At 47.2% G+C, this 12500-nt stretch overlaps 23 non-coding genes and 20 pseudogenes across 23 annotated transcripts in view; all 43 read left to right on the forward strand.

Annotated features, from left to right (window-relative positions):
- Positions 1–392: 392 nt before the first annotated feature.
- On the forward strand, positions 393–501 carry LOC138542919 (5S ribosomal RNA; annotated as a pseudogene).
- A 105-nt stretch (positions 502–606) lies between these two features.
- On the forward strand, positions 607–715 carry LOC138542749 (5S ribosomal RNA; annotated as a pseudogene).
- Positions 716–821: 106 nt separating this feature from the next.
- Positions 822–940, forward strand: LOC138545309 (5S ribosomal RNA). The gene has a single exon (XR_011290804.1). It is a non-coding gene; the product is annotated as a 5S ribosomal RNA (ribosomal RNA).
- A 106-nt stretch (positions 941–1046) lies between these two features.
- LOC138540699 (5S ribosomal RNA) lies at positions 1047–1165 on the forward strand. The gene has a single exon (XR_011288736.1). It is a non-coding gene; the product is annotated as a 5S ribosomal RNA (ribosomal RNA).
- A 106-nt stretch (positions 1166–1271) lies between these two features.
- Positions 1272–1380, forward strand: LOC138543978 (5S ribosomal RNA; annotated as a pseudogene).
- Positions 1381–1486: 106 nt separating this feature from the next.
- Positions 1487–1595, forward strand: LOC138542679 (5S ribosomal RNA; annotated as a pseudogene).
- A 106-nt stretch (positions 1596–1701) lies between these two features.
- On the forward strand, positions 1702–1810 carry LOC138543173 (5S ribosomal RNA; annotated as a pseudogene).
- Positions 1811–1916: 106 nt separating this feature from the next.
- On the forward strand, positions 1917–2035 carry LOC138550691 (5S ribosomal RNA). Its single transcript, XR_011294439.1, has one exon. It is a non-coding gene; the product is annotated as a 5S ribosomal RNA (ribosomal RNA).
- A 106-nt stretch (positions 2036–2141) lies between these two features.
- Positions 2142–2260, forward strand: LOC138539152 (5S ribosomal RNA). Its single transcript, XR_011287229.1, has one exon. It is a non-coding gene; the product is annotated as a 5S ribosomal RNA (ribosomal RNA).
- A 106-nt stretch (positions 2261–2366) lies between these two features.
- On the forward strand, positions 2367–2485 carry LOC138545320 (5S ribosomal RNA). The gene has a single exon (XR_011290805.1). It is a non-coding gene; the product is annotated as a 5S ribosomal RNA (ribosomal RNA).
- A 106-nt stretch (positions 2486–2591) lies between these two features.
- LOC138550692 (5S ribosomal RNA) lies at positions 2592–2710 on the forward strand. Its single transcript, XR_011294440.1, has one exon. It is a non-coding gene; the product is annotated as a 5S ribosomal RNA (ribosomal RNA).
- Positions 2711–2816: 106 nt separating this feature from the next.
- On the forward strand, positions 2817–2935 carry LOC138541024 (5S ribosomal RNA). The gene has a single exon (XR_011289043.1). It is a non-coding gene; the product is annotated as a 5S ribosomal RNA (ribosomal RNA).
- A 105-nt stretch (positions 2936–3040) lies between these two features.
- Positions 3041–3149, forward strand: LOC138545432 (5S ribosomal RNA; annotated as a pseudogene).
- A 464-nt stretch (positions 3150–3613) lies between these two features.
- Positions 3614–3722, forward strand: LOC138542751 (5S ribosomal RNA; annotated as a pseudogene).
- Positions 3723–3827: 105 nt separating this feature from the next.
- Positions 3828–3936, forward strand: LOC138542752 (5S ribosomal RNA; annotated as a pseudogene).
- Positions 3937–4042: 106 nt separating this feature from the next.
- Positions 4043–4161, forward strand: LOC138545331 (5S ribosomal RNA). The gene has a single exon (XR_011290806.1). It is a non-coding gene; the product is annotated as a 5S ribosomal RNA (ribosomal RNA).
- A 106-nt stretch (positions 4162–4267) lies between these two features.
- Positions 4268–4386, forward strand: LOC138537233 (5S ribosomal RNA). Its single transcript, XR_011285375.1, has one exon. It is a non-coding gene; the product is annotated as a 5S ribosomal RNA (ribosomal RNA).
- A 106-nt stretch (positions 4387–4492) lies between these two features.
- On the forward strand, positions 4493–4601 carry LOC138543209 (5S ribosomal RNA; annotated as a pseudogene).
- A 106-nt stretch (positions 4602–4707) lies between these two features.
- LOC138542680 (5S ribosomal RNA) lies at positions 4708–4816 on the forward strand (annotated as a pseudogene).
- A 106-nt stretch (positions 4817–4922) lies between these two features.
- LOC138543174 (5S ribosomal RNA) lies at positions 4923–5031 on the forward strand (annotated as a pseudogene).
- Positions 5032–5137: 106 nt separating this feature from the next.
- Positions 5138–5256, forward strand: LOC138550693 (5S ribosomal RNA). The gene has a single exon (XR_011294441.1). It is a non-coding gene; the product is annotated as a 5S ribosomal RNA (ribosomal RNA).
- Positions 5257–5362: 106 nt separating this feature from the next.
- LOC138539153 (5S ribosomal RNA) lies at positions 5363–5481 on the forward strand. Its single transcript, XR_011287230.1, has one exon. It is a non-coding gene; the product is annotated as a 5S ribosomal RNA (ribosomal RNA).
- Positions 5482–5587: 106 nt separating this feature from the next.
- LOC138545342 (5S ribosomal RNA) lies at positions 5588–5706 on the forward strand. The gene has a single exon (XR_011290807.1). It is a non-coding gene; the product is annotated as a 5S ribosomal RNA (ribosomal RNA).
- Positions 5707–5812: 106 nt separating this feature from the next.
- LOC138550694 (5S ribosomal RNA) lies at positions 5813–5931 on the forward strand. Its single transcript, XR_011294442.1, has one exon. It is a non-coding gene; the product is annotated as a 5S ribosomal RNA (ribosomal RNA).
- Positions 5932–6037: 106 nt separating this feature from the next.
- Positions 6038–6156, forward strand: LOC138548383 (5S ribosomal RNA). Its single transcript, XR_011292187.1, has one exon. It is a non-coding gene; the product is annotated as a 5S ribosomal RNA (ribosomal RNA).
- Positions 6157–6262: 106 nt separating this feature from the next.
- Positions 6263–6371, forward strand: LOC138543705 (5S ribosomal RNA; annotated as a pseudogene).
- A 463-nt stretch (positions 6372–6834) lies between these two features.
- On the forward strand, positions 6835–6953 carry LOC138540472 (5S ribosomal RNA). Its single transcript, XR_011288519.1, has one exon. It is a non-coding gene; the product is annotated as a 5S ribosomal RNA (ribosomal RNA).
- A 106-nt stretch (positions 6954–7059) lies between these two features.
- LOC138545353 (5S ribosomal RNA) lies at positions 7060–7178 on the forward strand. The gene has a single exon (XR_011290808.1). It is a non-coding gene; the product is annotated as a 5S ribosomal RNA (ribosomal RNA).
- Positions 7179–7284: 106 nt separating this feature from the next.
- On the forward strand, positions 7285–7403 carry LOC138536823 (5S ribosomal RNA). The gene has a single exon (XR_011284985.1). It is a non-coding gene; the product is annotated as a 5S ribosomal RNA (ribosomal RNA).
- A 105-nt stretch (positions 7404–7508) lies between these two features.
- On the forward strand, positions 7509–7617 carry LOC138547031 (5S ribosomal RNA; annotated as a pseudogene).
- Positions 7618–8081: 464 nt separating this feature from the next.
- LOC138542896 (5S ribosomal RNA) lies at positions 8082–8190 on the forward strand (annotated as a pseudogene).
- Positions 8191–8295: 105 nt separating this feature from the next.
- On the forward strand, positions 8296–8404 carry LOC138545433 (5S ribosomal RNA; annotated as a pseudogene).
- Positions 8405–8868: 464 nt separating this feature from the next.
- On the forward strand, positions 8869–8987 carry LOC138549319 (5S ribosomal RNA). The gene has a single exon (XR_011293101.1). It is a non-coding gene; the product is annotated as a 5S ribosomal RNA (ribosomal RNA).
- Positions 8988–9093: 106 nt separating this feature from the next.
- Positions 9094–9202, forward strand: LOC138543706 (5S ribosomal RNA; annotated as a pseudogene).
- A 463-nt stretch (positions 9203–9665) lies between these two features.
- On the forward strand, positions 9666–9784 carry LOC138540495 (5S ribosomal RNA). Its single transcript, XR_011288540.1, has one exon. It is a non-coding gene; the product is annotated as a 5S ribosomal RNA (ribosomal RNA).
- Positions 9785–9890: 106 nt separating this feature from the next.
- LOC138545365 (5S ribosomal RNA) lies at positions 9891–10009 on the forward strand. The gene has a single exon (XR_011290810.1). It is a non-coding gene; the product is annotated as a 5S ribosomal RNA (ribosomal RNA).
- A 106-nt stretch (positions 10010–10115) lies between these two features.
- LOC138536835 (5S ribosomal RNA) lies at positions 10116–10234 on the forward strand. Its single transcript, XR_011284996.1, has one exon. It is a non-coding gene; the product is annotated as a 5S ribosomal RNA (ribosomal RNA).
- A 105-nt stretch (positions 10235–10339) lies between these two features.
- On the forward strand, positions 10340–10448 carry LOC138547002 (5S ribosomal RNA; annotated as a pseudogene).
- A 454-nt stretch (positions 10449–10902) lies between these two features.
- LOC138551000 (5S ribosomal RNA) lies at positions 10903–11021 on the forward strand. Its single transcript, XR_011294739.1, has one exon. It is a non-coding gene; the product is annotated as a 5S ribosomal RNA (ribosomal RNA).
- Positions 11022–11127: 106 nt separating this feature from the next.
- On the forward strand, positions 11128–11236 carry LOC138543707 (5S ribosomal RNA; annotated as a pseudogene).
- A 463-nt stretch (positions 11237–11699) lies between these two features.
- Positions 11700–11808, forward strand: LOC138542897 (5S ribosomal RNA; annotated as a pseudogene).
- Positions 11809–11913: 105 nt separating this feature from the next.
- LOC138545434 (5S ribosomal RNA) lies at positions 11914–12022 on the forward strand (annotated as a pseudogene).
- Positions 12023–12486: 464 nt separating this feature from the next.
- Positions 12487–12500, forward strand: part of LOC138549320 (5S ribosomal RNA) — a 119-nt gene continuing 105 nt past the window's right edge. Inside the window, exon 1 of the ribosomal RNA XR_011293102.1 lies at positions 12487–12500. This exon is cut by the window's right edge and continues 105 nt beyond it. This is a non-coding gene — a ribosomal RNA (5S ribosomal RNA).

Below are 12500 nucleotides of genomic sequence, written 5' to 3' on the forward strand. Positions count from 1 at the left end.
ATTGTATCCCGTTTTATAGCGGAAATGTTGGACAACATCATGAGGGCTGGAGCTACCTTTTTACATAGAATTAGCATACAGGTAGTGTGTTCATGGGTAATAAATCGACTTTCACATGTAATGCAGTACAGAGAATATTGAGTCGTTCAAGAGGCATGAAAGAAAACCATTATTGTGTTGATTGTTCTCTCCACCTCCCTGCAACAGACACAGGATGGATGAATTAAAGTTATCCTACCAGACATAGGAGTCCTGAATGGGCCCACCAGTCTTATATATCTCGCCTGATCGAGCCTGATCGAGCGATGAGCGTGGTATCATGTTGCAAGTGGCTGCATGGCTTAGCTTACTAAATGCAAATGCATAAGAGTAATATTCTTAGCATTCCTAGAGCCTACGGCCACACCACACTGAATGCACCCGATCTCGGAAGTTAAACAGTGTTAGGCCTTGTTAGTACCTGGATGGGAGACCGCCTGGGAATACCAGGTGCTGTAGGCTTTTTTGTGCTCCAAGTTCAGGAAGTGAGCCATTTCACAATTGCCTTTCAAAACTGCAAGGTCTAGCCGACTAGATGCTTAAAAGTACAAACTCACTAGGCCCAGAGCCTACGGCCACACCACACTGAATGCACCCGATCTCGGAAGTTAAGCAGTGTTAGGCCTTGTTAGTACCTGGATGGGAGACCGCCTGGGAATACCAGGTGCTGTAGGCTTTTTTGTGCTCCAAGTTCAGGAAGTGAGCCATTTCACAATTGCCTTTCAAAACTGCAAGGTCTAGCCGACTAGATGCTTAAAAGTACAAAACTCACTAGGCCCAGAGCCTACGGCCACACCACACTGAATGCGCCTGATCTCGTCTGATCTCAGAAGCTAAGCAGTGTCGGGCCTAGTTAGTACCTGGATGGGAGACCGCCTGGGAATACCAGGTGCTGTAGGCTTTTTTGTACTCCAAGTTCAGGAAGTGAGCCATTTCTCAATTGCCTTTCAAAACTGCAAGGTCTAGCCGACTAGATGCTTAAAAGTACAAAACTCACAAGGCCCAGAGCCTACGGCCACACCACACTGAATGCGTCCGATCTCGTCTGATCTCGGAAGCTAAGCAGTGTCGGGCCTCATTAGTACTTGGATGGGAGACCGCCTGGGAATACCAGGTGCTGTAGGCTTTTTTGTGCTCCAAGTTCAGGAAGTGAGCCATTTCTCAATTGCCTTTCAAAACTGCAAGGTCTAGCTGACTAGATGCTTAAAAGTACAAAACTCACTAGGCCCAGAGCCTACGGCCACACCACACTGATTGCGTCTGATCTCGGAAGCTAAGCAGTGTCGGGCCTAGTTAGTACCTGGATGGGAGACCACCTGGGAATACCAGGTGCTGTAGGCTTTTTTGTGCTCCAAGTTCAGGAAGTGAGCCATTTCACAATTGCCTTTCAAAACTGCAAGGTCTAGCCGACTAGATGCTTAAAAGTACAAAACTTTCTAAGCCCAGAGCCTACGGCCACACCACACTGAATGCGCCTGATCTCAGAAGCTAAGCAGTGTCGGGCCTAGTTAGTACCTGGATGGGAGACCGCCTGGGAATACCAGGTGCTGTAGGCTTTTTTGTGCTCCAAGTTCAGGAAGTGAGCCATTTCACAATTGCCTTTCAAAACTGCAAGGTCTAGCCGACTAGATGCTTAAAAGTACAAAACTCACTAGGCCCAGAGCCTACGGCCACACCACACTGAATGCGCCTGATCTCGGAAGCTAAGCAGGGTCGGGCCTAGTTAGTACCTGGATGGGAGACCGCCTGGGAATACCAGGTGCTGTAGGCTTTTTTGTACTCCAAGTTCAGGAAGTGAGCCATTTCTCAATTGCCTTTCAAAACTGCAAGGTCTAGCCGACTAGATGCTTAAAAGTACAAAACTCACAAGGCCCAGAGCCTACGGCCACACCACACTGAATGCGCCCGATCTCGTCTGATCTCGGAAGCTAAGCAGTGTCGGGCCTCGTTAGTACCTGGATGGGAGACCGCCTGGGAATACCAGGTGCTGTAGGCTTTTTTGTGCTCCAAGTTCAGGAAGTGAGCCATTTCTCAATTGCCTTTCAAAACTGCAAGGTCTAGCTGACTAGATGCTTAAAAGTACAAAACTCACTAGGCCCAGAGCCTACGGCCACACCACACTGATTGCGCCCGATCTCGTCTGATCTCGGAAGCTAAGCAGTGTCAGGCCTAGTTAGTACCTGGATGGGAGACCACCTGGGAATACCAGGTGCTGTAGGCTTTTTTGTGCTCCAAGTTCAGGAAGTGAGCCATTTCACAATTGCCTTTCAAAACTGCAAGGTCTAGCCGACTAGATGCTTAAAAGTACAAAACTCACTAGGCCCAGAGCCTACGGCCACACCACACTGAATGCGCCTGATCTCGTCTGATCTCAGAAGCTAAGCAGTGTCGGGCCTAGTTAGTACCTGGATGGGAGACCGCCTGGGAATACCAGGTGCTGTAGGCTTTTTTGTACTCCAAGTTCAGGAAGTGAGCCATTTCTCAATTGCCTTTCAAAACTGCAAGGTCTAGCTGACTAGATGCTTAAAAGTACAAAACTCACAAGGCCCAGAGCCTACGGCCACACCACACTGAATGCGCCCGATCTCGTCTGATCTCGGAAGCTAAGCAGTGTCGGGCCTCGTTAGTACCTGGATGGGAGACCGCCTGGGAATACCAGGTGCTGTAGGCTTTTTTGTGCTCCAAGTTCAGGAAGTGAGCCATTTCTCAATTGCCTTTCAAAACTGCAAGGTCTAGCTGACTAGATGCTTAAAAGTACAAAACTCACTAGGCCCAAAGCCTACGGCCACACCACACTGATTGCGCCCGATCTCGTCTGATCTCGGAAGCTAAGCAGTGTCGGGCCTAGTTAGTACCTGGATGGGAGACCACCTGGGATTACCAGGTGCTGTAGGCTTTTTTGTGCTCCAAGTTCAGGAAGTGAGCCATTTCACAATTGCCTTTCAAAACTGCAAGGTCTAGCCGACTAGATGCTTAAAAGTACAAACTCACTAGGCCCAGAGCCTACGGCCACACCACACTGAATGCGCCCGATCTCAGAAGCTAAGCAGGGTCGGGCCTAGTTAGTACCTGGATGGGAGACTGCCTGGGAATACCAGGTGCTGTAGGCTTTTTTTGTGCTCCATGATTAGTAATTGCGCAACTTCTCAATTATTTTTCAAATTTGGTATGTTTCCAAAATAATTGTATCCCGTTTTATAGCGGAAATGTTGGACAACATCATGAGGGCTGGAGCTACCTTTTTACATAGAATTAGCATACAGGTAGTGTGTTCATGGGTAATAAATCGACTTTCACATGTAATGCAGTACAGAGAATATTGAGTCCTTCAAGAGGCATGAAAGAAAACCATTATTGTGTTGATTGTTCTCTCCACCTCCCTGCAACAGACACAGGATGGATGAATTAAAGTTATCCTACCAGACATAGGAGTCCTGAATGGGCCCACCAGTCTTATATATCTCGCCTGATCGAGCCTGATCGAGCGATGAGCGTGGTATCATGTTGCAAGTGGCTGCATGGCTTAGCTTACTAAATGCAAATGCATAAGAGTAATATTCTTAGCATTCCTAGAGCCTACGGCCACACCACACTGAATGCACCCGATCTCGGAAGTTAAGCAGTGTTAGGCCTTGTTAGTACCTGGATGGGAGACCGCCTGGGAATACCAGGTGCTGTAGGCTTTTTTGTGCTCCAAGTTCAGGAAGTGAGCCATTTCACAATTGCCTTTCAAAACTGCAAGGTCTAGCCGACTAGATGCTTAAAAGTACAAACTCACTAGGCCCAGAGCCTACGGCCACACCACACTGAATGCACCCGATCTCGGAAGTTAAGCAGTGTTAGGCCTTGTTAGTACCTGGATGGGAGACCGCCTGGGAATACCAGGTGCTGTAGGCTTTTTTGTGCTCCAAGTTCAGGAAGTGAGCCATTTCACAATTGCCTTTCAAAACTGCAAGGTCTAGCCGACTAGATGCTTAAAAGTACAAAACTCACTAGGCCCAGAGCCTACGGCCACACCACACTGAATGCGCCTGATCTCGTCTGATCTCAGAAGCTAAGCAGTGTCGGGCCTAGTTAGTACCTGGATGGGAGACCGCCTGGGAATACCAGGTGCTGTAGGCTTTTTTGTACTCCAAGTTCAGGAAGTGAGCCATTTCTCAATTGCCTTTCAAAACTGCAAGGTCTAGCCGACTAGATGCTTAAAAGTACAAAACTCACAAGGCCCAGAGCCTACGGCCACACCACACTGAATGCGTCCGATCTCGTCTGATCTCGGAAGCTAAGCAGTGTCGGGCCTTGTTAGTACTTGGATGGGAGACCGCCTGGGAATACCAGGTGCTGTAGGCTTTTTTGTGCTCCAAGTTCAGGAAGTGAGCCATTTCTCAATTGCCTTTCAAAACTGCAAGGTCTAGCTGACTAGATGCTTAAAAGTACAAAACTCACTAGGCCCAGAGCCTACGGCCACACCACACTGATTGCGTCTGATCTCGGAAGCTAAGCAGTGTAGGGCCTAGTTAGTACCTGGATGGGAGACCACCTGGGAATACCAGGTGCTGTAGGCTTTTTTGTGCTCCAAGTTCAGGAAGTGAGCCATTTCACAATTGCCTTTCAAAACTGCAAGGTCTAGCCGACTAGATGCTTAAAAGTATAAAACTCTCTAAGCCCAGAGCCTACGGCCACACCACACTGAATGCGCCTGATCTCAGAAGCTAAGCAGTGTCGGGCCTAGTTAGTACCTGGATGGGAGACCGCCTGGGAATACCAGGTGCTGTAGGCTTTTTTGTGCTCCAAGTTCAGGAAGTGAGCCATTTCACAATTGCCTTTCAAAACTGCAAGGTCTAGCCGACTAGATGCTTAAAAGTACAAAACTCACTAGGCCCAGAGCCTACGGCCACACCACACTGAATGCGCCTGATCTCGGAAGCTAAGCAGGGTCGGGCCTAGTTAGTACCTGGATGGGAGACCGCCTGGGAATACCAGGTGCTGTAGGCTTTTTTGTACTCCAAGTTCAGGAAGTGAGCCATTTCTCAATTGCCTTTCAAAACTGGAAGGTCTAGCCGACTAGATGCTTAAAAGTACAAAACTCACAAGGCCCAGAGCCTACGGCCACACCACACTGAATGCGCCCGATCTCGTCTGATCTCGGAAGCTAAGCAGTGTCGGGCCTCGTTAGTACCTGGATGGGAGACCGCCTGGGAATACCAGGTGCTGTAGGCTTTTTTGTGCTCCAAGTTCAGGAAGTGAGCCATTTCTCAATTGCCTTTCAAAACTGCAAGGTCTAGCTGACTAGATGCTTAAAAGTACAAAACTCACTAGGCCCAGAGCCTACGGCCACACCACACTGATTGCGCCCGATCTCGTCTGATCTCGGAAGCTAAGCAGTGTCAGGCCTAGTTAGTACCTGGATGGGAGACCACCTGGGAATACCAGGTGCTGTAGGCTTTTTTGTGCTCCAAGTTCAGGAAGTGAGCCATTTCACAATTGCCTTTCAAAACTGCAAGGTCTAGCCGACTAGATGCTTAAAAGTACAAAACTCACTAGGCCCAGAGCCTACGGCCACACCACACTGAATGCGCCTGATCTCGTCTGATCTCAGAAGCTAAGCAGTGTCGGGCCTAGTTAGTACCTGGATGGGAGACCGCCTGGGAATACCAGGTGCTGTAGGCTTTTTTGTACTCCAAGTTCAGGAAGTGAGCCATTTCTCAATTGCCTTTCAAAACTGCAAGGTCTAGCTGACTAGATGCTTAAAAGTACAAAACTCACAAGGCCCAGAGCCTACGGCCACACCACACTGAATGCGCCCGATCTCGTCTGATCTCGGAAGCTAAGCAGTGTCGGGCCTCGTTAGTACCTGGATGGGAGACCGCCTGGGAATACCAGGTGCTGTAGGCTTTTTTGTGCTCCAAGTTCAGGAAGTGAGCCATTTCTCAATTGCCTTTCAAAACTGCAAGGTCTAGCTGACTAGATGCTTAAAAGTACAAAACTCACTAGGCCCAGAGCCTACGGCCACACCACACTGATTGCGCCCGATCTCGTCTGATCTCGGAAGCTAAGCAGTGTCGGGCCTAGTTAGTACCTGGATGGGAGACCACCTGGGAATACCAGGTGCTGTAGGCTTTTTTGTGCTCCAAGTTCAGGAAGTGAGCCATTTCACAATTGCCTTTCAAAACTGCAAGGTCTAGCCGACTAGATGCTTAAAAGTACAAAACTCACTAGGCCCAGAGCCTACGGCCACACCACACTGAATGCGCCCGATCTCGGAAGCTAAGCAGGGTCGGGCCTAGTTAGTACCTGGATGGGAGACTGCCTGGGAATACCAGGTGCTGTAGGCTTTTTTGTGCTCCATGATTAGTAATTGCGCAACTTCTCAATTATTTTTCAAATTTGGTATGTTTCCAAAATAATTGTATCCCGTTTTATAGCGGAAATGTTGGACAACATCATGAGGGCTGGAGCTACCTTTTTACATAGAATTAGCATACAGGTAGTGTGTTCATGGGTAATAAATCGACTTTCACATGTAATGCAGTACAGAGAATATTGAGTCCTTCAAGAGGCATGAAAGAAAACCATTATTGTGTTGATTGTTCTCTCCACCTCCCTGCAACAGACACAGGATGGATGAATTAAAGTTATCCTACCAGACATAGGAGTCCTGAATGGGCCCACCAGTCTTATATATCTCGCCTGATCGAGCCTGATCGAGCGATGAGCGTGGTATCATGTTGCAAGTGGCTGCATGGCTTAGCTTACTAAATGCAAATGCATAAGAGTAATATTCTTAGCATTCCTAGAGCCTACGGCCACACCACACTGAATGCACCCGATCTTGTCTGATCTCGGAAGTTAAGCAGTGTCAGGCCTAGTTAGTACCTGGATGGGAGACCGCCTGGGAATACCAGGTGCTGTAGGCTTTTTTGTGCTCCAAGTTCAGGAAGTGAGCCCTTTCTCAATTGCCTTTTAAAACTGCAAGGTCTAGCCGACTAGATGCTTAAAAGTACAAAGCTCACTAGGCCCAGAGCCTACGGCCACACCACACTGAATGCGCCTGATCTCGTCTGATCTCAGAAGCTAAGCAGTGTCGGGCCTAGTTAGTACCTGGATGGGAGACCGCCTGGGAATACCAGGTGCTGTAGGCTTTTTTGTACTCCAAGTTCAGGAAGTGAGCCATTTCTCAATTGCCTTTCAAAACTGCAAGGTCTAGCCGACTAGATGCTTAAAAGTACAAAACTCACTAGGCCCAGAGCCTACGGCCACACCACACTGAATGCGCCCGATCTCGTCTGATCTCGGAAGCTAAGCAGTGTCGGGCCTAGTTAGTACCTGGATGGGAGACCACCTGGGAATACCAGGTGCTGTAGGCTTTTTTGTGCTCCAAGTTCAGGAAGTGAGCCATTTCACAATTGCCTTTCAAAACTGCAAGGTCTAGCCGACTAGATGCTTAAAAGTACAAACTCACTAGGCCCAGAGCCTACGGCCACACCACACTGAATGCGCCCAATCTCGGAAGCTAAGCAGGGTCGGCCCTAGTTAGTACCTGGATGGGAGACTGCCTGGGAATACCAGGTGCTGTAGGCTTTTTTTGTGCTCCATGATTAGTAATTGCGCAACTTCTCAATTATTTTTCAAATTTGGTATGTTTCCAAAATAATTGTATCCCGTTTTATAGCGGAAATGTTGGACAACATCATGAGGGCTGGAGCTACCTTTTTACATAGAATTAGCATACAGGTAGTGTGTTCATGGGTAATAAATCGACTTTCACATGTAATGCAGTACAGAGAATATTGAGTCGTTCAAGAGGCATGAAAGAAAACCATTATTGTGTTGATTGTTCTCTCCACCTCCCTGCAACAGACACAGGATGGATGAATTAAAGTTATCCTACCAGACATAGGAGTCCTGAATGGGCCCACCAGTCTTATATATCTCGCCTGATCGAGCCTGATCGAGCGATGAGCGTGGTATCATGTTGCAAGTGGCTGCATGGCTTAGCTTACTAAATGCAAATGCATAAGAGTAATATTCTTAGCATTCCTAGAGCCTACGGCCACACCACACTGAATGCACCCGATCTCGGAAGTTAAGCAGTGTTAGGCCTCGTTAGTACCTGGATGGGAGACCGCCTGGGAATACCAGGTGCTGTAGGCTTTTTTGTGCTCCAAGTTCAGGAAGTGAGCCATTTCACAATTGCCTTTCAAAACTGCAAGGTCTAGCCGACTAGATGCTTAAAAGTACAAACTCACTAGGCCCAGAGCCTACGGCCACACCACACTGAATGCGCCCGATCTCAGAAGCTAAGCAGGGTCGGGCCTAGTTAGTACCTGGATGGGAGACTGCCTGGGAATACCAGGTGCTGTAGGCTTTTTTTGTGCTCCATGATTAGTAATTGCGCAACTTCTCAATTATTTTTCAAATTTGGTATGTTTCCAAAATAATTGTATCCCGTTTTATAGCGGAAATGTTGGACAACATCATGAGGGCTGGAGCTACCTTTTTACATAGAATTAGCATACAGGTAGTGTGTTCATGGGTAATAAATCGACTTTCACATGTAATGCAGTACAGAGAATATTGAGTCCTTCAAGAGGCATGAAAGAAAACCATTATTGTGTTGATTGTTCTCTCCACCTCCCTGCAACAGACACAGGATGGATGAATTAAAGTTATCCTACCAGACATAGGAGTCCTGAATGGGCCCACCAGTCTTATATATCTCGCCTGATCGAGCCTGATCGAGCGATGAGCGTGGTATCATGTTGCAAGTGGCTGCATGGCTTAGCTTACTAAATGCAAATGCATAAGAGTAATATTCTTAGCATTCCTAGAGCCTACGGCCACACCACACTGAATGCACCCGATCTCGTCTGATCTCGGAAGTTAAGCAGTGTCAGGCCTAGTTAGTACCTGGATGGGAGACCGCCTGGGAATACCAGGTGCTGTAGGCTTTTTTGTGCTCCAAGTTCAGGAAGTGAGCCATTTCACAATTGCCTTTCAAAACTGCAAGGTCTAGCCGACTAGATGCTTAAAAGTACAAAACTCACTAGGCCCAGAGCCTACGGCCACACCACACTGAATGCGCCCGATCTCGGAAGCTAAGCAGGGTCGGGCCTAGTTAGTACCTGGATGGGAGACTGCCTGGGAATACCAGGTGCTGTAGGCTTTTTTGTGCTCCATGATTAGTAATTGCGCAACTTCTCAATTATTTTTCAAATTTGGTATGTTTCCAAAATAATTGTATCCCGTTTTATAGCGGAAATGTTGGACAACATCATGAGGGCTGGAGCTACCTTTTTACATAGAATTAGCATACAGGTAGTGTGTTCATGGGTAATAAATCGACTTTCACATGTAATGCAGTACAGAGAATATTGAGTCCTTCAAGAGGCATGAAAGAAAACCATTATTGTGTTGATTGTTCTCTCCACCTCCCTGCAACAGACACAGGATGGATGAATTAAAGTTATCCTACCAGACATAGGAGTCCTGAATGGGCCCACCAGTCTTATATATCTCGCCTGATCGAGCCTGATTGAGCGATGAGCGTGGTATCATGTTGCAAGTGGCTGCATGGCTTAGCTTACTAAATGCAAATGCATAAGAGTAATATTCTTAGCATTCCTAGAGCCTACGGCCACACCACACTGAATGCACCCGATCTCGTCTGATCTCGGAAGTTAAGCAGTATCAGGCCTAGTTAGTACCTGGATGGGAGACCGCCTGGGAATACCAGGTGCTGTAGGCTTTTTTGTGCTCCAAGTTCAGGAAGTGAGCCCTTTCTCAATTGCCTTTTAAAACTGCAAGGTCTAGCCGACTAGATGCTTAAAAGTACAAAACTCACTAGGCCCAGAGCCTACGGCCACACCACACTGAATGCGCCTGATCTCGTCTGATCTCAGAAGCTAAGCAGTGTCGGGCCTAGTTAGTACCTGGATGGGAGACCGCCTGGGAATACCAGGTGCTGTAGGCTTTTTTGTACTCCAAGTTCAGGAAGTGAGCCATTTCTCAATTGCCTTTCAAAACTGCAAGGTCTAGCCGACTAGATGCTTAAAAGTACAAAACTCACTAGGCCCTGAGCCTACGGCCACACCACACTGAATGCGCCCGATCTCGTCTGATCTCGGAAGCTAAGCAGTGTCGGGCCTAGTTAGTACCTGGATGGGAGACCACCTGGGAATACCAGGTGCTGTAGGCTTTTTTGTGCTCCAAGTTCAGGAAGTGAGCCATTTCACAATTTCCTTTCAAAACTGCAAGGTCTAGCCGACTAGATGCTTAAAAGTACAAACTCACTAGGCCCAGAGCCTACAGCCACACCACACTGAATGCGCCCGATCTCAGAAGCTAAGCAGGGTCGGGCCTAGTTAGTACCTGGATGGGAGACTGCCTGGGAATACCAAGTGCTGTAGGCTTTTTTTGTGCTCCATGATTAGTAATTGCGCAACTTCTCAATTATTTTTCAAATTTGGTATGTTTCCAAAATAATTGTATCCCGTTTTATAGCGGAAATGTTGGACAACATCATGAGGGCTGGAGCTACCTTTTTACATAGAATTAGCATACAGGTAGTGTGTTCATGGGTAATAAATCGACTTTCACATGTAATGCAGTACAGAGAATATTGAGTCCTTCAAGAGGCATGAAAGAAAACCATTATTGTGTTGATTGTTCTCTCCACCTCCCTGCAACAGACACAGGATGGATGAATTAAAGTTATCCTACCAGACATAGGAGTCCTGAATGGGCCCACCAGTCTTATATATCTCGCCTGATCGAACGATGAGCGTGGTATCATGTTGCAAGTGGCTGCATGGCTTAGCTTACTAAATGCAAATGCATAAGAGTAATATTCTTAGCATTCCTAGAGCCTACGGCCACACCACATTGAATGCACCCGATCTCGTCTGATCTCGGAAGTTAAGCAGTGTCAGGCCTAGTTAGTACCTGGATGGGAGACCGCCTGGGAATACCAGGTGCTGTAGGCTTTTTTGTGCTCCAAGTTCAGGAAGTGAGCCATTTCACAATTGCCTTTCAAAACTGCAAGGTCTAGCCGACTAGATGCTTAAAAGTACAAAACTCACTAGGCCCAGAGCCTACGGCCACACCACACTGAATGCGCCCGATCTCGGAAGCTAAGCAGGGTCGGGCCTAGTTAGTACCTGGATGGGAGACTGCCTGGGAATACCAGGTGCTGTAGGCTTTTTTGTGCTCCATGATTAGTAATTGCGCAACTTCTCAATTATTTTTCAAATTTGGTATGTTTCCAAAATAATTGTATCCCGTTTTATAGCGGAAATGTTGGACAACATCATGAGGGCTGGAGCTACCTTTTTACATAGAATTAGCATACAGGTAGTGTGTTCATGGGTAATAAATCGACTTTCACATGTAATGCAGTACAGAGAATATTGAGTCCTTCAAGAGGCATGAAAGAAAACCATTATTGTGTTGATTGTTCTCTCCACCTCCCTGCAACAGACACAGGATGGATGAATTAAAGTTATCCTACCAGACATAGGAGTCCTGAATGGGCCCACCAGTCTTATATATCTCGCCTGATCGAGCCTGATCGAGCGATGAGCGTGGTATCATGTTGCAAGTGGCTGCATGGCTTAGCTTACTAAATGCAAATGCATAAGAGTAATATTCTTAGCATTCCTAGAGCCTACGGCCACACCACACTGAATGCACCCGATCTCGGAAGTTAAGCAGTGTTAGGCCTCGTTAGTACCTGGATGGGAGACCGCCTGGGAATACCAGGTGCTGTAGGCTTTTTTGTGCTCCAAGTTCAGGAAGTGAGCCATTTCACAATTGCCTTTCAAAACTGCAAGGTCTAGCCGACTAGATGCTTAAAAGTACAAACTCACTAGGCCCAGAGCCTACGGCCACACCACACTGAATGCGCCCGATCTCAGAAGCTAAGCAGGGTCGGGCCTAGTTAGTACCTGGATGGGAGACTGCCTGGGAATACCAGGTGCTGTAGGCTTTTTTTGTGCTCCATGATTAGTAATTGCGCAACTTCTCAATTATTTTTCAAATTTGGTATGTTTCCAAAATAATTGTATCCCGTTTTATAGCGGAAATGTTGGACAACATCATGAGGGCTGGAGCTACCTTTTTACATAGAATTAGCATACAGGTAGTGTGTTCATGGGTAATAAATCGACTTTCACATGTAATGCAGTACAGAGAATATTGAGTCCTTCAAGAGGCATGAAAGAAAACCATTATTGTGTTGATTGTTCTCTCCACCTCCCTGCAACAGACACAGGATGGATGAATTAAAGTTATCCTACCAGACATAGGAGTCCTGAATGGGCCCACCAGTCTTATATATCTCGCCTGATCGAGCCTGATCGAGCGATGAGCGTGGTATCATGTTGCAAGTGGCTGCATGGCTTAGCTTACTAAATGCAAATGCATAAGAGTAATATTCTTAGCATTCCTAGAGCCTACGGCCACAC

This window comes from Ambystoma mexicanum, unplaced genomic scaffold, assembly GCF_040938575.1.
Source record: "Ambystoma mexicanum isolate Mex_15411 unplaced genomic scaffold, UKY_AmexF1_1 Mex_scaf10, whole genome shotgun sequence".
Classification (NCBI taxonomy): domain Eukaryota; kingdom Metazoa; phylum Chordata; class Amphibia; order Caudata; family Ambystomatidae; genus Ambystoma; species Ambystoma mexicanum.